Genomic DNA, 26,135 nt, shown 5'->3' on the forward strand with positions numbered 1-26,135 from the left:
TTTGTCTCTCTATCTGTTTCTTTGTTTCTTTTTCTCTCCTCACTCCTTTTTGTGTGCTTCTCCGGGGACTGATTGGATACACAGTGAAACTCAGCCCCATCTCACCCCAACTCTTTTGGACGAATACGTCCTGGTGATGGACGGTACTGAATCATTGGAAGAATCGACAAACTATTCCATTCTTGTCCTTGTGAGAAGTTCCTTTCCTGGTTGTGAGGTGGTTTTGAGATAAAGGCATCGAGAGAGAATGAGGTGACTGCAGTCTGACTCTTACTCTGAAAAGCAGTTAGTGCGCCCTTGTAGAAAGTGGATGTGTCTGAGAACAGGAGGAAAGCAGATCATGGGCCTGTGATTGATTTTATTGAGCCGGACCTTGAAAAGTGAAGCAAACTTCTAACCAGTCGGTGCCTGTGTGAGAACTGCTCAGGAATTACGGCTGATATTGAAACGGTTCATCTTTAATTAGTTTCAGCAAATCGATTCTTTCAGAGGTGTTGGTGTATTGTTTTCAGAGACACTGTGATAGTTTCTTAAAATATGATTTGTGCTTGTTTTTGTTTTGTTCAGTAATTTGGGGAATCTATTTGGAGCGGGTGCAGTTGGTCAATATCTGTGCCCCTTGCTTGGCAGCTCCCCGCGAAGCAGCAGCTCCATTCCTATCGAGATCTGTGGGCACAAACAGGAGGCCCAAACTATGGAGCACTGCTGCCATCTCCTGGCTGAAAGCAAATTGTGCAACAAGGTGACGATGTATTCGTGATACGTTTCAGTTGGAGCAAAATAACATTAACATGGTTAAATATTATCATTGCAGTAATCACATTTAAATCCCCAGATATCTGATTTCTGCCTGAGCGACCCAGCTCATCCCGATCTATCGGAAAATGAAAGATTCCCATTACAGCCATATTGGTTACAAGAATATCCAAACTCTGATTTAATACATTCCCACGCTTCATTGTTTGTGTATTCGTTCTATTAATACAGAGGGGGTGACATTGCCCGGGGACAGGTGGTGGTATAGTGGTGACTGTCCCAGCATTTGACCCAGCTTCAGTTCCTGGCCATCACAGTGGTGAATTATTTAATTAAATATCGCAGGTCAGGACAGAAAAGGATGGGACACTCCTCAAATAAAATTCACCAATTGTTCTCATCACCCATGGGTTTCTTATCTAATAACCAGCATCAATTTGTTTTGCGTGGATACATGGTTTAAATAAACAACAATCTTCAACAATAATAACTAAGTTCTCGTTCTGAAACAATAGTAAATAGGTGGGTTAACCGGGCCAGAAATACGAGCCACGCGAAGTTCCGTTTACAGAATGAGCTTAAAACACTCCTAGTGGCTGAATAAATTAATCACTAAGTAAGTTACATAATTAATACCAGTAAAATGTTATTACTGAAACAGGATGAAAAGGCAGCATCTGGACACAAGGACAAGGTAAGGTCTCAGATCAGAGTAAGAGTCCTATGTAATGACACACAGAACATCAGAAATAAATTGCATAAATACATTTATTGTGGACTGGTGCAATCTCCTGGCTGATCGGGAGCCGTGGGAGACGGACACTTTCATTCAGGGGCGTTTCAAATTGGAGTGAAATGTACACAAACAACATGAATTTATTTCTGCTCACTGTGCCCAGTTATAGTGATCTGTCTTAAACAGCAGGAGCTGGACCCGCAGTCTTCACCTTGCTTGAAAAGAATTTAGAGTACCCAATTCATTTTTCCCAATTAAGGGGCAATTTAGCGTGGCCAATCCACCTAGCTTGCACATCTTTGGATTCTGGGGGCGAAACTCACGCAAACACGGGAGGAGGTGCAAACTTCACACGGACAGTAACCCAGAGCCGGTATCGAATCTGGGACCTCGGAGACGTGAGGCAGCAGTGCTAACCACTGTGCCGCCATGCCGCCCTCGCAGTCTTCACCTTCACGGTGAGTCTGAATTTCAGTTTGGGGGTTTCCGAGAGAGCGGATGATATTGTGGAAACTGAAGTCACTTTTCCTGTGAATGGTGCCGGTTAAAGAGCCCTGGCCGGCCTGAGAGTCCCCGAGGCAGGGGTCAGTGGGAGCCTGGAGACAAGGCAGAACCCAGAGAAAGGGAAATAGATTAGAGATAGAGGGCGGATAGGAAAAGCGAGGATTAGCGAGAGGGGGGAAAAGAGGTGAGTGACACAATGGGTGATATTGTGACAGGAACAGTTGGAGGGAGCTGGAGGTGGGGAGGCAGCTGGAGGCAGGATTCCCCTTTATTTATCCTGATCATTACCACTTCAAATAATTCGAACAGATTGTCATGCATAATGTGCCCTTCTTGAAGCCATGCTGAATCTGTTTCATTATGTTATATATTGCTAAATGTTCTGCTATTATATCCTTTAGAATGTACTCTAACAGTTCCCACATGACAAATATTATTATGGGGAGGCGGAGTTGCGCTACTTGTTCAGGAGAGTATCACAGCTATACAGCGAGAGGACACCTCAGAGGGCAGTGAGGCTATATGGGTAGAGATCAGGAATAAGAAGGGTGCAGTCACAATGTTGGGGGTATACTACAGGCCTCCCAACAGCCAGCGGGAGATAGAGGAGCAGATAGGTAGACAGATTTTGGAAAAGAGTAAAAACAACAGGGTTGTGGTGATGGGAGACTTCAACTTCCCCAATATTGACTGGGACTCACTTAGTGCCAGGGGCTTAGACGGGGCAGAGTTTGTAAGGAGCATCCAGGAGGGCTTCTTAAAACAATATGTAAACAGTCCAACTAGGGAAGAGGCGGTACTGGACCTGGTATTGGGGAATGAGCCCGGCCAGGTGGTAGATGTTTCAGTAGGGGAGCATTTCGGTAACAGTGACCACAATTCATTAAGTTTTAAAGTACTGGTGGACAAGGATAAGAGTGGTCCGAGGATGAATGTGCTAAATTGGGGGAAGGCTAATTATAACAATATTAGTCGGGAACTGAAGAACATAGATTGGGGGCGGATGTTTGAGGGCAAATCAACATCTGACATGTGGGAGGCTTTCAAGTGTCAGTTGATAGGAATACAGGACAGGCATGTTCCTGTGAGGAAGAAAGATAAATACGGCAATTTTCGGGAACCTTGGATGACGAATGATATTGTAGGCCTCGTCAAAAAGAAAAAGGAGGCATTTGTCAGGGCTAAAAGGCTGGGAACAGACGAAGCCTGTGTGGCATATAAGGAAAGTAGGAAGGAACTTAAGCAGGGAGTCAGGAGGGCTAGAAGGGGTCATGAAAAGTCATTGGCAAATAGGGTTAAGGAAAATCCCAAGGCTTTTTACACTTACATAAAAAGCAAGAGGGTAGCCAGGGAAAGGGTTGGCCCACTGAAGGATAGGCAAGGGAATCTATGTGTGGAGCCAGAGGAAATGGGCGAGGTACTAAATGAATACTTTGCATCAGTATTCACCAAAGAGAAGGAATTGGTAGATGTTGAGTCTGGAGAAGGGGGTGTAGATAGCCTGGGTCACATTGTGATCCAAAAAGACGAGGTGTTGGGTGTCTTAAAAAATATTAAGGTAGATAAGTCCCCAGGGCCGGATGGGATCTACCCCAGAATACTGAAGGAGGCTGGAGAGGAAATTGCTGAGGCCTTGACAGAAATCTTTGGATCCTCGCTGTCTTCAGGGGATGTCCCGGAGGACTGGAGAATAGCCAATGTTGTTCCTCTGTTTAAGAAGGGTGGCAGGGATAATCCCGGGAACTACAGGCCGGTGAGCCTTACTTCAGTGGTAGGGAAATTACTGGAGAGAATTCTTCGAGACAGGATCTACTCCCATTTGGAAGCAAATGGACGTATTAGTGAGAGGCAGCACGGTTTTGTGAAGGGGAGGTCGTGTCTCACTAACTTGATAGAGTTTTTCGAGGAGGTCACTAAGATGATTGATGCAGGTAGGGCAGTAGATGTTGTCTATATGGACTTCAGTAAGGCCTTTGACAAGGTCCCTCATGGTAGACTAGTACAAAAGGTGAAGTCACACGGGATCAGGGGTGAACTGGCAAGGTGGATACAGAACTGGCTAGGCCTTAGAAGGCAGAGGGTAGCAATGGAGGGATGCTTTTCTAATTGGAGGGCTGTGACCAGTGGTGTTCCACAGGGATCAGTGCTGGGACCTTTGCTCTTTGTAGTATATATAAATGATTTGGAGGAAAATGTAACTGGCCTGATTAGTAAGTTTGCAGACGACACAAAGGTTGGTGGAATTGCGGATAGCGATGAGGACTGTTTGAGGATACAGCAGGATTTAGATTGTCTGGAGACTTGGGCGGAGAGATGGCAGATGGAGTTTAACCTGGACAAATGTGAGGTAATGCATTTTGGAAGGGCTAATGCAGGTAGGGAATATACAGTGAATGGTAGAACCCTCAAGAGTATTGAAAGTCAAAGAGATCTAGGAGTACAGGTCCACAGATCACTGAAAGGGGCTACACAGGTGGAGAAGGTAGTCAAGAAGGCATACGGCATGCTTGCCTTCATTGGCCGGGGCATTGAGTATAAGAATTGGCAAGTCATGTTGCAGCTGTATAGAACCTTAGTTAGGCCACACTTGGAGTATAGTGTTCAATTCTGGTCGCCACACTACCAGAAGGATGTGGAGGCTTTAGAGAGGGTGCAGAAGAGATTTACCAGAATGTTGCCTGGTATGGAGGGCATAAGCTATGAGGAGCGATTGAATAAACTCGGTTTGTTCTCACTGGAACGAAGGAGGTTGAGGGGCGACCTGATAGAGGTATACAAAATTATGAGGGGCATAGACAGAGTGGATAGTCAGAGGCTTTTCCCCAGGGTAGAGGGGTCAATTACTAGGGGGGATAGGTTTAAGGTGAGAGGGGCAAAGTTTAGAGTAGATGTACGAGGCAAGTTTTTTACGCAGAGGGTAGTGGGTGCCTGGAACTCACTACCGGAGGAGGTAGTGGAGGCAGGGACGATAGGGACATTTAAGGGGCATCTTGACAAATATATGAATAGGATGGGAATAGAAGGATACGGACCCAGGAAGTGTAGAAGATTGTAGTTTAGTCGGGCAGTATGGTCGGCACGGGCTTGGAGGGCCGAAGGGCCTGTTCCTGTGCTGTACATTTCTTTGTTCTTTGTTGTTCTTTATTATGCTAACTAGCATTTAGTTATCTGTTTCTGTCTCCCGCCCTTTTCGAATAAGGGTGTTATGTTGGCAGTTTTCCATAAAGAACAGTACAGCACAGGAACAGGCTCTCCGGCACTACCAGCCTGCGCTCATTATGATGCCTGTCTGAAGTAAACACGCTGCGATTTTCCAGAATTTAAGGATTCATGGAAGATTTTCACCAGTGCATCCTTTTCATCGATGAGAAGTTGGTAAGAAGGTTCTGAATGTGCAGCCTGGTTTGCAATATTGGAAATACATCTTCCGGAAGCACACTCTTCACCACTGATACCACTCCAGTCAATCTCCACTGCACAATCTCCTCGCTCTTGCCGGTTTTCCGAATCTATCAGAGCAATTTTGATAAAAGGAGGTAATCACACCTTATAGACAACGACATGCTTCCTTCAATGTAAATCTCCTTAATGACATCAAATACAATTGGCCTGAAATCTCTATTGAATAAATAATCAGCAAATTCTGCAGTCAGTCCAGGAACAACCCGCGCCTTCATTCCACTTATTGTTACTTTCATTTCCCTAATCCTACTTCTTTATCACAAAGGTTTCTTTAAACTCCCTTCAATAAAAGTGCTCACTTTCCTCATCGACCATTCGTAATTGTTTTCTTTTGTATAAAACTTACGTCAAAGAGGAATGAGAAAGACTGGCTGTAGGTAACGGTGACATGTCATGTGGACCAGATGTGATGCAGCTGAGGATGCCGAGTGATGTAATAGTGGACATTGTGAAGTTACTGGCCAGAAACTTCCGAATTCAATTTGCGTTTTTAATGGACAGCTACAATCCACTTGTTTATTCCAGGACACAACAATGAATAAAGTGAATCAGTGCTGAACAGTTTCTATCATCCCAATCCTCCAGCTTGTTCTTATTGACAAACCGGTCCTGGATTGAAGTTTTTTGCTTTAGGAATGAGACCACCACCTCCTGGGAATACAGCAGCCATTCCTCGAGGACCTGAGCTGTAAACGTGAAATTCAGTGAAAGGATTTCACCCTCCGCACGGAATCTGATCACCACCTCAACCCCAACATTCAGCTTGGGTGGGCAGGCAAGACAATTTCCTTCCCCCAGCCCCCCACACAGACTGGGTAATATCCCAAACTCGTATCCTGCTCTTATCCAATGCTCCACAACATCGCTCTCTTCCCAAATCTCCAGGAATCTCACCCAAAATCCTCAAACCTTTTATTCTGTATTCAACTAACATTTTGTCCCCTGACTAAGTTCATCCTGGGAAGAGAGGTTTGGTATTCCGAGTTCCTCTGCAGATATCCGGTTTTTGTTTAATGACCAAAAGAGCCCTAAAACCTGAAAGAAAGCCTCTCTCACAGCCCTGTGAGCATGTCTCAAAGAGACGGTGCAGTCAATACCTGCAGAGTAGATAACAATGGAGAGAACTGTGAGGAATTTCACAGAGCAGAGTCGCAGGTGGACTGGGTGGTGAAGAAGCCATTCAGCATGCTCGGTTTTATTGGTCAGGATATTGAATATCGGAGTCAGGACGTCTTATTGAAGTTGTACAATACATTGGTAAGAGCACACATGAAATACTATGTTCAGTTCTAGTCACCCTATTATGGGAAGTATATTGGTAAACTAGAAAGAGTGCCGAAGAGATTTACGAGGATGCTACCAGGACTTGGTCCTCTGGGTTATAAGGAGAGACTGGACAGGCTTGGATTTTTTCCCTGGAGCGTCGGAGGCTTCGAGGTGAACTGATAGGGGTCTATAAAATAATGAGGAGCATAGATCAGGCAGATAGTCAACATATGTTCCCAAAGGTAGAGGAGCCTAAAGGGCATAGGTTTAAGGTGAGAGGGGAGAGATGCAAAAGAGATCAGAGAGGATTTGCTTTCACGCGGAGGGTGGTGAGCATCCGAAATGGGCTGCCAGAGGCAGTGCAGAATCGGTACAATGTTTTCCTTTAAAATACAGTGAGATATTTACATAGAACATAGAACATACAGCACAGAACAGGCCCTTCGGCCCACGATGTTGTGCCGAACCTTTGTCCTAGATTAATCATAGATTATCATTGAATTTACAGTGCAGAAGGAGGCCATTCGGCACTTTGAGTCTGCACCGACTCCTGGAAAGAGCACCCTACCCAAACTCAACACCTCCACCCAACACCAAGGGCAATTTTGGACATTAAGGGCAATTTATCATTGGCCAATTTACCTAACCTGCACATCTTTGGACTGTGGGAGGAAACCGGAGCACCAGGAGGAAACCCACACAGACACGGGGAGGACGTGCAGACTCCGCACAGACAGTGACCCAAGCTGGAATCGAACCTGGGACCCTGGAGCTGTGAAGCAATTGTGCTATCCACAATGCTACCGTGCTGCCCTTAAGAACAAATAAATCTACACTATATAATTTTACCGTAATCCATGTACCTATCCAATAGCTGCTTGAAGGTCCCTAATGTTTCCGACTCAACTACTTCCACAGGCAGTGATTCCATGCCCCCACTACTCTCTGGGTAAAGAACCTACCTCTGATATCCCTCCTATATCTTCCACCTTTCACCTTAAATTTATGTCCCCTTGTAATGGTTTGTTCTACCCGGGGAAAATGTCTCTGACTGTCTACTCTATGTGTTCCCCTGATCATCCTATAAACCTCTATCAAGTCGCCCCTCATCCTTCTCCGTTCTAATGAGAAAAGGCCTAGCACCCTCAACCTTTCCTCGTAAGACCTACTCTCCATTCCAGGCAACATCCTGGTAAATCTTCTTTGCACCTTTTCCAAAGCTTCCACATTCTTCCTAAAATGAGGCGACCAGAACTGTACACAGTACTCCAAATGTGGCCTTACCAAAGCTGCATCATCACCTCACGGCTCTTAAATTCAATCCCTCTGTTAATGAACGCGAGCACACCATAGGCCTTCTTCACAGCTCTATCCACTTGAGTGGCAACTTTCAAAGATGTATAAACATAGACCCCAAGATCTCTCTGCTCCTCCACATTGCCAAGAACTCTACCGTTAACCCTGTATTCCGCATTCATATTTGTCCTTCCAAAATGGACAACCTCACACTTTTCAGGGTTAAACTCCATCTGCCACTTCTCAGCCCAGCTCTGCATCCTGTCTATGTCTCTTTGCAGCCGACAACAGCCCTCCTCACTATCCACAACTCCACCAATCTTCGTATCGTCTGCAAATTTACTGACCCACCCTTCAACTCCCTCATCCAAGTCATTAATGAAAATCACAAACAGCAGAGGACCCAGCGGTACGCCACTGGTAACTGGGATCCAGGCTGAATATTTGCCATCCACCAGCACTCTCTGACTTCTATCAGTTAGCCAGTTCGTTATCCAACTCGCCAAATTTCCCACTATCCCATGCCTCCTTACTTTCTGCATAAGCCTGCCATGGGGAACCTTATCAAATGCTAATTTGATCAAATCAAATTTACCTGGGCAGGGTGAATATAGAGGGACATGGATCAAATGTGGGCAAGTGGGACTAACTTGGTGATAGAAACTGGGCAACATGGACAAGCTGGGCCGAAGGACCTGTTTCCATGCTGTAAACATCTATGACTCTGTGACTTTATGGAGGAAGTTTTCAATCACACAGATCAGGTCAAACGCAGTGACACCCTGCTGGGATTGATCTAAGCTACAGAGTGTGAGGATGTTTAGCTGAACAAACCGGAATGCTTGAAATATTTTACGAATCTGTGGTATCACTGACAAGAGAAATAGTTAACATTTCAGATCCTGACCCTTCATTGGAACGACCTGATCCTCTCTCCACAGAAGCTGCCGGATCAGCTGAATATTTGCAGCATTCTCTGACTTTGTCTCGGGTTTGCAGCATCCGCAGTATTTTGCTGCTGGGCCAAAGGACAATGAGTTGCCTTTCCTGCTCTGAGGGTTATTGCAGGTCTCTCTGGCTGTGGGTGTCGCTGATTATCCATCTCTGGGATCTGTATTATTCAATAAGACTGCCGTTTGTGGAGGGTTTCTGAAATCGAGTCAGGGAGCTGGAGTTAAAATACACGGAGCCCTTACTCAATCTAAATGTAGGGCAGAACAGTCTCGAGGTGCTCAACGACCAGCCCAGTTTGTTTTTTTCCTGTGAATACAACAGGATATAAACAGAGACAGCTGCAAACACATGTTGCATTTCCTTCATAAAGTCATCGAATCAGACAGCAGAGAAATGGCCCTTCAGCGCATCGCATCTGTGCCGGTCAGAAACAACCACCGAACCATTCTCATCCCATTTCCCAGCACTTGGATCATCGCCTCGTGTACCCTGGGATCGCAAATGCCCATCTAAACACTTCTTAGATATTATGAGGGGCTCTGCTCCACCAGCCTTTCAGGCAGCGAGTTCCAAACTCCCGCCTCCCTCCAGGGAAAGAGGTTTTCCAATAAACGGTTTCACAAGAAAAGCCTCTGCAGTCAGGAGCTGAAAAGGGAGAGATGACCCCTCTGTCATCTTGTACTCTGTGCCGCTATTAATAAAGTCATGACACTGTTTGCTTTATAAACGTCTCTTACAGCCTGCCGTGTCACCTTCAATGATTTGGACACATGTCCCGCTGTTCCTGCACTCTTTTTTGTAAATAGACACTTTATTTTATATTGTCTACTTCTGTTCTTCCTACAAAAATAAATCGCCTCATTCCTTGTCTGCTACATGTCCTCCCTTTGCACCAACCTGGCTGTGTCCTTTCGGAGTTTTACTAGAATTTCTGTCGCGCTTTTCACAGCCACAGGACGGCCCAAAACATTCCCAGACAATGAAGTAGTTTTGAAATGTCGTCACTGTGCGAATTACTGAACTTTTGAACTGCCTGTTGGACAACTACAGAAATCCTCATATGGGGATGTGAAAGCGCTGCAGGTGTGGCTCTGTGGCGCAACGGATAGCGCGTTGGACTTCTAGTCGCTGTCGTGATGAGACATTCAAAGGTTGTGGGTTCGAGTCCGACCAGATTTGGATTTTAGGCAAGGTTTGAATAAATCAGCAACAGGTTTATCAATGTCTCCAGGTAAGTGAAACTGCCACCCCGAACTTCCTTCTGAAAGGCGACTCCAGTCACTCTCCCCTTTCCCATCAGAGCAACGTCACAGAAGAAAACCCATTCTGGACTCAAATAAAATCTTTGAAAGCTGCTGACCAGAGTCAGTCTGTTCCCTCCTCAGACAGATTGCAAACCGGGCAGATATATCAGCGGGCAGTTTGTTCCTCACAGGCAGCTCCAAACAAGGATGATGTGAATCGACACCACTGAATGCTAACGCCAACACGATTATCACAGCTGTGATGAACAGCTCATGTTGCAGCTTTAGATCAGACAGTGGAGGATTATCACAGGCGCTCTGTCAGACTGCATGTTCCTTCAGACAGGTTTCCGACTGGACACTTGGAATGAGCGGCCGTGTGAACATTAGTGGTTCGGGGGAGATTTCTCACTGGAGTTCCGGTGCCATTCCCAGACCTTTCTCTTTCCTTGTCCTCTTGTCATTTGCACTTTTCATTGTTCCATCAATGGCGGCCGCGTCTTCAGCTGTCTGAGCCTTGAGCTCTACAATTCATTCTAGAAAAATCTCCAGCTGTCTCTCCGCCGTCCAAGTGCAAAATGAATGAATGCAATTAGAAGCAACAAAAAAAAGGGACGGGCAAGAAACACACCAAACAAAGCATAATCTAAAATTACTGAGCTCGATGTTGAGGACGGAGTTCTGTGGGTGGCTACTTAAATGTTGAGGTGGTTTTACTCGAGTTCCCGTTAATCTCCATTGGAACACGGATGACCAACGACAGAAAGGTCAGAGTGGGAGAGGTGGAGAATTGAAATGACAAGTGGCAGGAAACTCAAATTCATGATTGCGGATTGAACAGAGATTTATCAAAGCGGTGACAGTCTGTTATCTGACCTGTTGAAGTAGATGAGACCAAATTGTGGCAGAAAATACCGCTGGGGGCGAATGGCCTCCTTCTGCACTGTAAATTCTATGATAATCTATGATACAGGAGATTAAACTGAAAAGCACAAGTGTCTCACTGGTTCACTTGGGATGTGTGTTTTGGGCCCTTGGATAATGAGGAGGGAGGGGGTAAAAAGGCAGGAGTTGCATCTCCTGCAATTGCAAAGAAAGGTGCAGATAGAAAGTGAGCGGATATTGGCGGTGGAGCAGCGGTCGCGGAGGGGATTGTCCCTTCAGTCTGGTGAATGGGGAGAGCAGGGGAGGGCGTTTTTGATGATGTCATAAATGGTCCCTGGAATACGGAGACTGACGGGCTGCAAGGTGAGAACAAGCGGCACCAAATCAGTTCAGCTCGACTTACACAGGATACAACAATGTCAGTAACGGAAAGATCTTTTGGGATAAGAGCAAGTGCTTTGCAACATCGTTCACTTTTATTTCCATTTCCCACCTTAGCCGCTTTTCCTACAAATGTTGGCAGCGGTTGGATTTCCACCCACATCCTCGAAGAGACTGAAACCTAAACCCATCTCCTCAGACCGCTCGGCCTCGCTATCCTAAAGGTTCATTGTTTCTGATACTGATGACTGGTGATTGGCATCTTGCTGTTTATCAGCTGAGTCTAGGGTTTCACACTGAGGGAGAAGGAAATGATCCAATCACAGAGGTGGAACGCTGCTTCTAGTTTTCTCCCCACAGATGCTGTTTAATTCTCAGCATTTCCAGCATTTCCTGTGTTTATTATTTATGATTTTCAGCATTTGAAGTAATTTGCTTTGTGATTTGTGAACTTTCTGAGCTGAGTTCAGGGGACTCGGTTTCCAAAATATTTTTTAAAATATTTGACGGGATGTGAGTGTCGCTGAATCCGTCAACAATTATTGTCCAAAATTAATTACCCTTAAGAATTTGGCGGAGACGTGATTCTTGAGCCGCTGCAAGTCCATGTGGTGTATGTACACACACAGTGCTGTTAGGGAGGGAGTTCCAGGATTGTGAGCCAGCCACAGAAAGGGTGATATATTTCCCAGGATGGTGTGTGTCTCGGAGTGGAATTTGCAGGTGGTCGCTGTTTCTCTGTATCTGCTACCCTTGTGTTTCCAGGTGAGAGATCCCGCAGGGTTGGATGGACCCTCGCGGAGGAACAGTCAATGTCAGGGGTGGGATTTCAATCCTCGCCTCCAGAGGAGACTGCGACCTGAACTGCGAACTGGCCTTCGACCCGCTCGGCCATCCTGACACACGACGCACTATCAGAAACTCCCAGCGCAAATGATATCAAATCCATAACTGCAGTGACCTGGGCTAAGTTTCTGAGTCAGCACCCATGTAGATCTCCAAATTTCTTTCTCTGTCAGTCTGGCCTCAATAAAAGTTGAGACGGATTCGCACGTAAACAGAAGTTATTTATTTAGCTTGCAAGCTTGAATCATCTTACAGAAACGTAAGAGACATCCAGCCTCTTACATCCCAGAAAAGGACTGAACTAAAAGACAAAGGGATCTCTGCAAAATCAATTCAAATGGTATCAAGTTTCACATACTCGACGGACATAGGTCAGCCTATGTCCCTCCTGACCTGTTCGATCTATTCTGATTGGCTCACTTCCAATCCCTTTCTCTGGCCCCTATCAATGCAGCATCACTCTCATAGACACACCTTTTCCTGCTTTTTCCATGCGGTCTCAAATTCCTTTGTCCCTAACTGCAAGAATCAAAGTGGCTTATTTCTACATTACATTAACTAGTAACTCTAAAGTAACTATTTTATATCACATTCGTCATTCCCTCCTTTTATCATTCCATGATAACCGAACTATCCAATCTATAGCTATGGTTCCTCATCTAAAAAGATCCGTCGCTGCATTTCCAATTCCTGTCTTAGCCCCCCTTCATCTGCCTCACCCTCATGGATTTTAACAGTTAAATTTTTTTTCTCGGTGATTGGGGCGGTGATCTGATCTAGTGCACCCCGCATTCTACCCATCACACATTTAAGGATGGCCAGGCCCACAAAGATGCAGCCGATAGCTACCACTAGATACATGGCCATATTTATCAACCAGTCCTTCCATCCTCCAGATCCCCAGTTACCCCAAGAGTCTGGATCCTGCATCCCGTCCAAGTGATCCCGTATGCGATCCATAAATTTAGTAATGTTAGCGGTCAAGTCCTGAACACCCATGATACACTTGCCCTGTACTATGGCGCATACCCCACCCTCACGGGCCAGAAGATAGTCAAGAGCATACCGGTTCTGCATTGCAAACAACCGTAGCTGAGACAACTCCTTAGTTATTGCCCCGAGGGCTCCCAAGGTTTCATTTCCCAAGATGGTAAGGCCGCAAATAAAATAATTCCGATCACTAACAGCCAAGGAACCCCCCCACACCTCCCAGTGTCAATACGCTCAGAATGCCCCACCCGGCTGAGTGGCCCCGGTTGGGTGCAAGAACCTGAGGTGTTTTCCAGTTCTCGCAAAATTCAGCAGAGACTGCCCGGCGTGCTAACTGATTATGCAGGTTCCACGCCGAAGGGCACGGGACTGTGGTAGGGACTAGAGTCCCTATAGCAATTCGGCGGGGAAATGGGGTGACAAAACGTTGGTCGCCGTACCATTAAATAAAAAGTAGTATCCTTGTTCCGTGTGGAGACTAGCATCACAATCAGCATATCGGTTGCGTAAGGACCTCCCAGTAGCCCAGTTTATCCAATTTTGAAATGCCCATTCGGGCCGCCCAGCAATGCGGAAAGCCCTATTCCCAACAGTGATATGAGAGACATTCGCCCAGTCACAAAGGAGCTGGAGGCCAGCGTTCAATGGAACGCAAGTGGTGTTATAACAAACGCATTGGCCAGACGCCTGGGTGATATGGCACCTCCTGTCCGTACAGGTGGGAAACAGACATGTTATATTTGTGTCCACCTCTACCAGCAAACAGCCATATCCTTCACTGCTGAAGCAATTCTCGTACGACCGGGAATCCCTATTGGGAGTGAAGTGGCTAGGTATGTACGCCCTCCACCGTCGCAGCCTATCGTACTGTGAATGGGAATTATCCCGAGGGAGGGGAAGGCAAATAGCCGGTGGTGCTGAATCCGGATCGTAAGGAAGAGTGACGTGCTCGGGCAATGGCTCGGAACGCTGACAATGAACCACCGTTTGGGGAGTGCCCCAAAGCGGTGAAACAGAAAATAACCTAGACACCGCTGCGGGGTTTGGGTAGCAGACAACCCGTCCCTGGCCATACAGACGGTGGTAAATCTGGTAGAAGAGATTCATACTACCCGGGTTTTCCTCAGTTTGGCCTTTAATTAACTTAAGTGCATCTCCCGGTAACCTACGTTCTAGCTGTACTTCCCTTCTCACACGCCCCGTCCTCTCTCTAGTCCCTTTCTCTTTCTCATGGTCTCTTCCTACACTCTTCTGACAGCCTGATGTTACCTTTATTGTACCACTTTTAACACATCCAAAATCAAATTTACATGTATTCCAAAAACAAGGCAATGTCCATATAATGTTCCCTTCCCATCGCCGGGACCGGTGCAGCTGCTTCATGACTCCCGCATTCTCCTTAACTTTGATGACCTTCCATGAGTCGATACCATGTCCTCGTATATGGGGGCAGTGAAGAACATCACCTTTGCATAGGTGATGTATCCTTGTAGATTGGTTGGGGCTACACAGATACATAATATTCCCCTTTTCCATGTCCATCGCCAATAACACGCCAAGCGAAGTGAGGCCAAATATCAGACAGACGATGCGTAGCCACTCCATCATGCTCCACACCTGTAAAATAGCACTGGAGAAGGGAGGCAGGTTAGTATCCGACCTTTTACAGTAGTGGAGATGGACTCAATTTACAGTGATGTAGGTGGACCCAAGCACTTCGCCCCTCCACTTTAACTGCTGTGGGGGTGGTAAGGAGAACTTGGAAGGGCCCGTCCCATCGCGGCTCCGACCCCTTCCTAGTCCAATTTTTGACCATGACATAACTACCGGGCTGGACTGAAAGTGAGCTAGGTACTGGGGCAATGGCTGGTGAGCCGCACGGACTGGGCCATGGGGTTCCTTGAGCACTTGCGTAAGGGCTAGAACATAGGTGGTCATTTCTTCAGTCATCTGATGAAACTGAACCCGTCTGGGAACCTGCAGGCTCCAATGAGTTCTAAGAGGCCTGCCATAAAGAATCACGGCGGGAGAGAGCCGGGCTGGTCCCGCAGGTGTAACCCGCAGCTGGAAGAGGGCAACGGGGAGCAACTTAAGCCATGTCAGTCCCGTGTCTGCTCTTAATTTAGCCAATTTAGTTTTGAGGGTCTGATTGTGTCTCTCAACCACCCCGGCTGCCTGCGGTCTGTAAGCACAATGTAACTGCTGGCGTATGTCCAACTGGGAGCAAAACTCCTTGTTAATTTGTCCAATAAAATGAGGCCCATTATCAGAACTTAACTGAGCTGGTATACCGTACCGGGGAATGATTTCCCTCATCAAGACTTTAACCACAGTAGCAGCTTTACTATAGATAGTCGGATACGCCTCGACCCATCTGCTGAACACATCCACAATGACCAAAACATATTTGTAACATTGACACCTTTCCAACTCAATGTAATCCATTTGGAGCGTCTCAAAGGGACCACTGGGCAACGGGGTTTGCCCCTTCCCACAAGGGATACCTTTTCCGGTGTTATATTGCTGACAAATCAAACACCGATTACTGATACTTTGGGCCAACCCCTGCATTTTAGGGTGCCACCAAGTGTCCAGCAACAAATCACTAGTCCCTCGAGCCCCACAATGAGTTGCAAAGTGTACACATTCGATGACCCATAAAGCCAGTACATCAGACATACAAGTCTGATGTGCAGGCGTGGTCCATAAAGAGGAAACAGAATCATATGTACAACCTAACCGTTTCCACATTTGTTTATCACTCTCAGGAGCGTCCTCCTGTAACCTTATGACGTCTTGGATGGTTGGCATTGGCTTGTCAGAAGCAGACACATTCATAGTAGATCGTTTAGTCTGACTTAACATTTTAGGCACCATCACTTGCTGAATTTGTGCGGCTGTGCGCGCTGCACAATCTGCTCGTTCATTACCAACGTCAACTGGGGTTGTACCATTCGTGTGGGCAGCGCATTTAATAACGGAAATCTGCGCTGGCAGAAGGAGGGCCTGCAGTAGGTCATTAACTAAACCCCGGTGGGATATTTGACCACACATAACCATGTCAGGTTGTTCTGACGAAATGTCACTCAAATCGCCCCTTATTGTGGTAGTTTCCTGAATCAAGGCTAAACAGTCGTGGCCAGGTGCGTCTTCATGGACAGGGGGACCACTAAGAAAACAGGCTGGATTGATAGTGGTACAGTATTTAAATGTCAGACGTGGATTGTTCAAAAGGTATATCTCATACCTATTCTGACGAGCTGCGGTAAGATGCTGACCATTCGCCCCATATCCCTGGCATGGTACTGGTCATGGACCTGACGTGTAATATGAGGGCTTACCGAAGCTGACTGTGGCCATAAATATGGTGATATTGTAACAAAATCGGCTGTACCTTCTTTTCCCGTGACTGTGGCTGTAACCTTGACTGGCCATTCGGTCTCAAGTAATGGCCGGTATTTGTCCTCCAACTCCCTGTTTCGTCCAGTTCTGTCATAGGCCAGGGTAACGTGATGCAGTGACTGTTCAATGTCTAACGTCCACCACTGGGGGGTGATAGAAATATAGCACTGTTGTCTCATCCTCCTCTTCGCTGATCCACCCACCCAAAGTCACTATATTGGAGCTCCTGCTGGTAAACTACCATTTCTGCCGCTTGTTGGGATCGCAGATCACCCTTTTTCATTACATACTCAGTCTTAACCTTTGTAACTGAGCCTCCTTCTTGGCCTACACCCTCCTTCCAGTAAAATCTGACTGCCCTTGCCATCTGGGAAGGGTCGTTCTCTGTCCAATTCATGTTATTACATTTCACAGCAGTAACCACAGAAGGTGGTAGGCAATGCATTAACATAGCACAGTATTGAGGGGAATTCTGACCATTTTGATACAGCAAATCGCCTGACTGCCCCCGGTAGATTTCATTAAAACGCCCCAGAAATTCCTATGGCTCGTCAATCTTCCTAGGTTTTAGGTCTAAGATAACAGAAAGATGTATGGGCCTTTGAAATGTGCTATTCAACGCATTCAAGATCTGTGTCCTTCTTTTCTCTATTTGCTCTCTTTTTTTTTTAAACTTAAAAATGTTTGAAAATTCAAATTGAATTACTGCAACTTGCAAGCTTAGCTCTGATCTCAACTCAGAACTAAATTTACAATTTGCTTAACACAAACTTGTATAACATTTACAACTTAATTATTTCTTTATCTTAACAATTTTTCTTTTAACAAGTTTTTTTTCTTTTACATACACATAAGTATTAGCAAAATCAACTATCATAAGTATTAGCAAAATCAACTATCATCTCCAGATTGACACTTTTTAAAATGGTGTCCATGATCTTCTTTAAGTTTCTATTAATCTCCAGATAAAATGAGATAAACCTTATTTCAAGTAAGTAAAATTTAAGATTCTGGCAATTTCAATCAATTGCTTTCGAAAATAATAACTTTTATCAAAGAGGTGGAGAAACCCACTGGTTTCCTTTAATTAATTCAAAACGTAACTTTGCTGGTGTTCACTGACTCAAAGGAAAGGTATCCGATTACACTACGGCTGCTGCTGTTATCTCAAAGCCTGAGTGAGAAGCACTGTCTGTTTTCAACTCCGCCTGCTGCTGTTAACCCTTTGAGAGACTTCTGCTTCAACCAATATGCAGCATTCCTCACAATCTCAACTAGACCTCGGAACTTTACAGTCCAAGGAGACAATTTTAGCTTAATCAACTATATATTTAAAACACTCACACATAGAGTTGAAGCATCTTCAGATTTAAAAACAGTTATACTGGACTGAACCTTCATTAATGAAGTCACATCAGCCTCTGAACCCATATAATAGACTGAACCTTCATTAATTAAGTCCCATCAGCCTCTGAACCCTGATAATAGACTGAACCTTCATTAATTAAGTCCCATCAGCCTCTGAACCCTGATAATAGACTGAACCTTCATTAATTAAGTCCCATCAGCCTCTGAACCCTGATAATAGACTGAACCTTCATTATTAAAGTCCCATCAGCCCAAAACCCTAACCCAAGCCGAAACAACAATATGAAATCCCATCAATTAAAGTGCTAATCCCCAGACTGACCTGTGATTTCGTCGAGGCGGTCTTTCTGTGCCAACCGCGAGTGACCAGACTAATCAGACGATAAGAAGAGGGGAACAATCAATGCGCGGTCGTTTTCCAGTTCTACATTGAGGGCCCTTTGTTCCCCATCTTCCTGTTCATAATCAGTCTAATTCTGATTTCGCAGTTGGATCAGGATCGCCCAGAGAAATCCCGGTTTTCGGCACCAAATGTAGATCTCCAAATTTCTTTCTCTGTCAGTCTGGCCTCAATAAAAGTTGAGACGGATTCGCACGTAAACAGAAGTTATTTATTTAGCTTGCAAGCTTGAATCATCTTACAGAAACGTAAGAGACATCCAGCCTCTTACATCCCAGAAAACGACTGAACTAAAAGACAAAGGGATCTCTGCAAAATCAATTCAAATGGTATCAAGTTTCACATACTCGACGGACATAGGTCAGCCTATGTCCCTCCTGACCTGTTCGATCTATTCTGATTGGCTCACTTCCAATCCCTTTCTCTGGCCCCTATCAATGCAGCATCACTCTCATAGACACACCTCTTCCTGCTTTTTCCATGCGGTCTCAAATTCCTTTGTCCCTAACTGCAAGAATCAAAGTGGCTTATTTCTACATTACATTAACTAGTAACTCTAAAGTAACTATTTTATATCACATTCGTCACCCACACAAACATTACCTACAGCCTAGAGCTCAATGACTGAAGATCGAGTTTGTCTTTCCAATGAAGATGGTTGGAGTGTGAACAATTTCCTGTCCTTCCTTTGATTTTCTCCAGGCCTGTGGGGAAGTTGCTGGGTGACAGGTACAATATTGAAGTGAGGAAAATGGAAAAGTGAATTGGTGCAATGACTCACCCTTTGTTTCTCTGCAGTTTTTATTGAGGGGAGTTTGTGTTGGTTCACTTGGTGAGGATCACTGACTGTATGTGATTGTGGAGCAGGCAGAGGATGTGACACATGTCCGGAAGCAGCCGAGTTTGTGGATGTTGCTCCATGAATCTTCACGGCTCACAGGGTGAAAGGAGTTTTCGACGTCGAAAATGACCATGTCCGGCAGCTGGAGCTTTCCCTTGTATTTTATGGAATCTGGGAATCAGCGGATCATCAAAACACAGAAATGAAACACGTCTAGTCACAGTATTTTCTCACATGATGTTAACATCAGTTATCTCAGCGCCGCAGGTGGCTGCGTGGCCTAACGGATAAGGTGAATCTAGTGACGATATCAGAAAACTGCAGGTTCGAGTCCTGCCGCGGCCGTTTCAAACCGAAATCACATTGCTGGTTTTCCTTCCTCAGCTCAAAGTTCCGCGTTTCCGTCTAAGCATTTCCCGACTTGTCTCAGAATCTATTTTGTTCATTCAATTGTTTCTCAGCTTGGTACTCTGCTTAGATCCTAAGGAATCCACAATTTCTGTTTGATCTGGATAAACAATCGAAGCTCCATCCAGAACAAAATGTTTTGTGTCAATCGGTTCAATAAGATTCTGTGGCGGGAATTCTAATCTACTCAGGAAGATGTTTAGTAATGAGCTGAATGGACGGTTTTTGTTAACTGGGGTGAAAGGTTATGACACTGGATTGGGAAACCAGCGGCCCGAACTAATCTTTGGGACAGAGAATAAATCCCAACACGGCCTCTGGTGACAGTTAAATTCATTGATTTAATAAATCTGGAATTGAAAGGCATCGGAGCTGGTTAACTTTAGACAGGTGTAAGCTGGTACCTTTTCTGATTGGTTAGATAATGCACCGCAGTCAACACTGCACTTCTTCACCAACTGCGCCAAACTGACCACAATGTTTTTTTAAAAAAACATGAATTTCTGGAATATCTGTAACTGATATTGTTACACCAACAATTTAATCAGTCGAACAGTGCGTTTAGGGAGCTGAGATTTTCGAATAGTTCAAGGGTTGGACTCCAAATCCAATGGTCTTTTACCACGGAGATTCTATCCCTTCTCACATACAGTAAGAAGTCTTACAACACCAAATTAAAGTCCAACAGGTTTGTTTCAAATCACTAGCTCTCGGAGCGCTGCTCCTTCCCCAGCTGAATGGAGAGGTAGGTTCCAAAAACATTTATATGGACAAAGTCAAAGATGCAAGATTTTAAATGCGAGCATTTGCAGGTAATTAAGTCTTTACAGAGCCAGAGAGAGGGGTAACCCCAGGTTAAAGAGGTGTGAATTGTTTCAAGCCAGGACAGTTGGTCGGATTTTGAAAGCAAAGGCCAGATGGTGTTTGGAAAGTTATCAAGGGTTGTCTATAGAGTCCTGTATCTTTTGGGGAGTGGTCAGGATTTGTAGTTGATATACTGTTTACTGTGTGTTTATAAAATGTTAACTGGATTCATGTAATTAAAATACTTTTGTTTTAAACATACTTTAGATCTCTGTTGCATCACACCTGTAAAATGGGCCCTTGTGCTCCCCATAACCAAAATTTATTTAAAGTTGTGGGTCAGGTGAACTCCGTGATATACTTTGGGGTTCTCTAAACCCTGGCCCATAATACGTGGACCGAGGTACAGTGAAAAGTATTGTTCTACATACAGTCCAGACAGATCGGTTCATACATGTAAAACATAAGACATGCATAAATACACAATGTAAATAATAATAACAGTAATAATAAATGTAAGTAATATTACTAAACAATAACAAATCGTAAATAGAGACAAGATTGAAAAGTTGGGTTAATCGCGTCAGTAAAACGACACAAGCAACATTCAGTTTAGGGACACTCCTGGAGCCTGATGAGATCAGCAACTGATGTATTTGCATTGTGATAAGAAGTCTTACAACACTAGGTTAAAGTCCAACAGGTTTCTTTCGAATCACTAGCTTTCGGAGCGCAGCTCCTTCCTCAGGTGAATCGAAAGAAACCTGTTGGACTTAAACCTGGTGCTGTAAGACTTCTTACTGAGCCCACCCAAGTCCAACACCGGCATCCCCACATCATGGCTTACATTATGACGACTAATACAAAAACATGCAATTCGTGGCCATGAGGCGGTAGGTTCAAATCCCACCAGAGTCGGCTTTTGGGTGTCACCGTGGTTAACACTCAGGGACCCGGGGTCAATTCCAGCCTTGGGTTACAGTCTTGCACGTTCTTCCCGTGTCTGCGTGAGTTTCCTCCACTGTCCGAAGATGTCCAGTTTAGATGGATTGGCCATGTTAATTTGGCCCTTAGTGTCCAAACGTTTACGTGGGTATGGGCCGTAGGTTGGGTGCTCCTTGGGGTGATCAGTGCAGACTCGATGGGCCGAATGTCCTCCTTCTGCACAAGAAGTATTCTATGATTGCTTAAACAGGGTGAAGATGGCAGCCTCAGGACACAGAGACAAGGTAAGCTCTCAGGCCAGAGTAAGAGCCCTATGTAATGATTCATAACATTGGAAATAAACTGCATAAATACATTTATTGTGCACTGGTGCCATCTCCTGGCTGAACGGGAGGCGTTCGGCAAAGACACTTTCATTCATGAGCATTTTAAATTTGGACACTCCTCAAATACAATACACAAAATAATCTTCATTCGTGCGCTTCTTTCTTAAAATCCAGCTTCATTCTTTTTCAGTACAAATGTTTTTAGAACACATGAGTTCTCAGTTAGAAACAATAGTAAACAGCTGGGTTATCCGGGCCAGAAAAATGAGACAAGTACATTTCAGTTTACAAACTGTGTTATGGACACTCCTGGTACCTGGTGAAATTAGCACCTAGGTTACTTACAAAATGATGACGAATTAATAAAAGTGATGATTTAAGCAGGTTACAAACGGCAGCATCGGGACACAAGAACGAGTTGAGGTCTCAGGCCGCAGTAAGAGTCCTATGTCATGGTTCCGTACGGCCTGCCGAAACAGGCGCCGGAAAGTGGCTTTTCACAGTAACTTCACTTAAGCCGACTTGTGACAATAAGCGATTGTTGTTACACACAGAACATCAGAAATAAATAGCATCAATAAATGTATTGTGGACTGGTGCCATCTCCTGGCTGAACGGGAGCCGTGCGACACGGACACTTTCGGAACATTCTTAAATTGGAGTGAAATAACATAAACATTGTAAGAATGATTAAAAACAGTTTCTCAAGCAAATGCAAAGTGAAGATAAACAATAGTTGGGCCATGGTGAGTCAGCAGGGACGGTATATGGGGAGCATTGCTCCCTTCCCGGCTGTTGACAAGCCTTCAATTTGTTGCGCTGCTTTATTTAGAACTTTCAGTTCGGCTGGTCAGTTTCACAATAAGAGACATTAAAAATTCTGACATATGATAAATTCTGGCAAAAGATGTGACAAAAATAAATTTCACATTGCTTTGTGAATTTTCACAATTCTGGTTCCTGATGAAGTTAATATGAACGTTAATACTGAGGTGGTGACCTTGTCCTGACAAATCAGAAAATTCAGAGCGAAAGCAGAATGAGAAACACAGCTTCAGGGCACAAGAAGATTCTTATGTAATGACATTTCAACAGAAAACATTGAATGATGAAACCAACACCGCATTTTTCGAACAAATGGCTCCAATATTGCCATTATTTCGCTGCGAGTAGGGTTCGAACCTACGCGGGGAAACCCCATTGGATTTCGAGTCCAACGCCTTAACCACTCGGCCATCGCAGCTTATATCTGTGCTGCCAATTCGTTCTATAGAAAGCATTGTAAAACCAGACACGCGGGATTGCAGTAATGCGATGAACGGTGTCCCAGTCTTTCGATGAGTCGGGATTGAATCTGCGTGGGAAAAAAAACATTAGATTTGGCGCCACGACTTCTCAGTATTAAGAATGTTAAGATGAACGAACTGTTTTGATAACAGGAACAGAAGGTTATGTCTCTGGACTTGGAATCCAGATGCCTGAACTCACCTTTCCTGACAAGATTTAATAAATCTAGAATTGAAATTTAGTCTCAGTAATGGCGGAGAAAGGTTCTGCTTCAGACGGATCATATTTCCACAACTGGGAACACATTTACACAACAGGGAATGGTTTGACACAACCACAGTGAAGATCTGTCCCCGGCAGAGTCACGGTTCCAGGACAGAGAGAGAACAGTTAAAGAGCACAGAGCACGGTTACACAGCAGGATGCACAGTTACACAGCAGAGAGCTCAGTTACACAGCAGAGAGCTCAGTTACACAGCAGAGAGCTCAGTTACACAGCAGAGAGCTCAGTTACACAGCAGAGAGCTCAGTTACACAGCAGAGAGCTCAGTTACACAGCAGAGAGCTCAGTTACACAGCAGAGAGCTCAGTTACACAGCAGAGAGCTCAGTTAGACAGCAGAGAGCTCAGTTACACAGCAGAGAGCTCAGTTAAACAGCCGGGAGCACAATTACACAGCAGAGAGCACAGTTACACAGCAGAGAGCACAGTTACACAGCAGAAAGCACAGTAACACAGCAGAGAGCACGGTTTCACAGCAGGGAGCACAGTTACACAGCAGGGAGCACGGTTACACAGCAGGGAGCACAAAAACAGAAAACACATTTTACTAAATAGTTAGTTTTTCTATCTCAATATCTTGCTGGTTTGCTCGGCACCTATTCTGTGTGTCATTGTGTGTTTGTGTCATTGTGTGTTTATATATTAACGATCTAGATAACGGGACTGAGGAGAGAGCACAGCAGGGAGCACAGTTACACAGCAGAGAGCACAGTTACACAGCAGAGAGCACAGTTACACAGCAGAGTGTGCAGTTACACATCAGGGTGCACAGTTACACAGCAGAAAGTGCAGTTACACATCAGGTAGCTCAATTGCACAGCAGAAAGCACGGTTAAACAGCAGAGAGCGCAGTTACACAGCAGAGAGCACGGTTACACAGCAGAGAGCACAGTTACACAGCAGAGAGCACAGTTACACAGCAGAGAGCACAGTTACACAGCAGAGAGCACAGTTACACAGCAGAGTGTGCAGTTACACAGCAGAGAGCACAGTTACACAGCAGAGAGCACAGTTACACAGCAGAGAGCACAGCTACACTGCATAGAGCGCAGTTACACAGCAGAGAGCACGGTTACACAGCAGAGAGCACAGCTCCACAGCAGAGAGCACAGTTACACAGCAGAGAGCACAGTTACACAGCAGAGAGCACAGTTACACAGCAGAGAGCACAGTTACACAGCAGAGAGCACAGTTACACAGCAGAGTGTGCATTTACACATCAGGGTGCACAGTTACACAGCAGAGAGTGCAGTTACACATCAGATAGCTCAATTGCACAGCAGAGAGCACAGTTACACAGCAGAGAGCACAGTTACACAGCATAGAGTGCAGTTACACATCAGACAGCTCAATTGCACAGCAGAGAGCACAGTTACACAGCAGGGTGTGCAGTTCCACAGCATAGAGTGCAGTTACACATCAGACAGCTCAATTGCACAGCAGAGAGCACAGTTACACAGCAGGGTGTGCAGTTCCACAGCAGAGTGTGCAGTTCCACAGCAGAGTGTGCAGTTACACAGCAGAGAGCACAGTTACACAGCAGAGAGCACAGTTACACAGCAGAGTGTGCAGTTACACAGCAAGGTGCATAGTTACACAGCAGAGAGCACAGTTACACAGCTGAGAGCACAGTTACGCAGCAGAGTGTGCAGTTACACAGCAGGGTGCTCAATTACACAGCAGAGAGCACAGTTACACAGCAGGGAGCACAGTTACACAGCAGGGAGCACAGTTACACAGCAGAGTGTGCAGTTACACAGCAGAGTCTGCAGTTACACTGCAGAGAGCACAGTTACACAGCAGAAAGCACAGTTACACAGCAGAGAGCACGGTTTCACAGCAGGGAGCACAGTTACACAGCAGAGAGCACAGTTACACAGCAGAGAGCTCAGTTACACAGCAGAAAGCTCAGTTACACAGCAGAAAGCACAGTTACACAGCAGAGAGCTCAGTTACACAGCGGAAAGCACAGTTACACAGCAGAGAGCTCAGTTACACAGCAGAGTGTGCCGTTACACAGCAGAGAGTGCAGTTACACATCAGACAGCTCAATTGCACAGCAGAGAGCACAGTTACACAGCAGGGTGTGCAGTTCCACATCAGAGTGTACAGTTACACAGCAGAGAGCACAGTTACACAGCAGAGAGCACAGTTACACAGCAGAGAGCACAGTTACACAGCTGAGAGCACAGTTACGCAGCAGAGTGTGCAGTTACACAGTAGGGTGATCAATTACACAGCAGAGAGCACAGTTACACAGCAGGGAGCACAGTTACACAGCAGGGAGCACAGTTACACAGCAGAGTGTGCAGTTACACAGCAGAGTGTGCAGTTACACTGCAGAGAGCACAGTTACACAGCAGAAAGCACAGTTACACAGCAGAGAGCACGGTTTCACAGCAGGGAGCACAGTTACACAGCAGAGAGCACAGTTACACAGCAGAGAGCTCAGTTACACAGCAGAAAGCTCAGTTACACAGCAGAAAGCACAGTTACACAGCAGAGAGCTCAGTTACACAGCAGAAAGCAGTTACACAACAGAGAGCTCAGTTACACAGCAGAGTGTGCAGTTACACAGCAGAGAGTGCAGTTACACATCAGACAGCTCAATTGCACAGCAGAGAGCACAGTTACACAGCAGGGTGTGCAGTTCCACATCAGAGTGTACAGTTACACAGCAGAGAGCACAGTTACACAGCAGAGAGCACAGTTACACAGCAGAGAGCACAGTTACACAGCAGAGAGCACAGTT

The 26,135-nt window shown here is 45.4% G+C and overlaps 1 non-coding gene across 1 annotated transcript; it reads right to left on the reverse strand.

Moving 5' to 3' along the window:
• Positions 1-22,975: 22,975 nt before the first annotated feature.
• trnas-cga (transfer RNA serine (anticodon CGA)) lies at positions 22,976-23,057 on the reverse strand. The gene has a single exon. It is a non-coding gene; the product is annotated as a tRNA-Ser (tRNA).
• Between the last annotated feature and the right edge of the window lie 3,078 nt (positions 23,058-26,135).

This window comes from Scyliorhinus torazame, chromosome 24 (assembly GCF_047496885.1).
Source record: "Scyliorhinus torazame isolate Kashiwa2021f chromosome 24, sScyTor2.1, whole genome shotgun sequence".
Classification (NCBI taxonomy): Eukaryota; Metazoa; Chordata; class Chondrichthyes; order Carcharhiniformes; family Scyliorhinidae; genus Scyliorhinus; species Scyliorhinus torazame.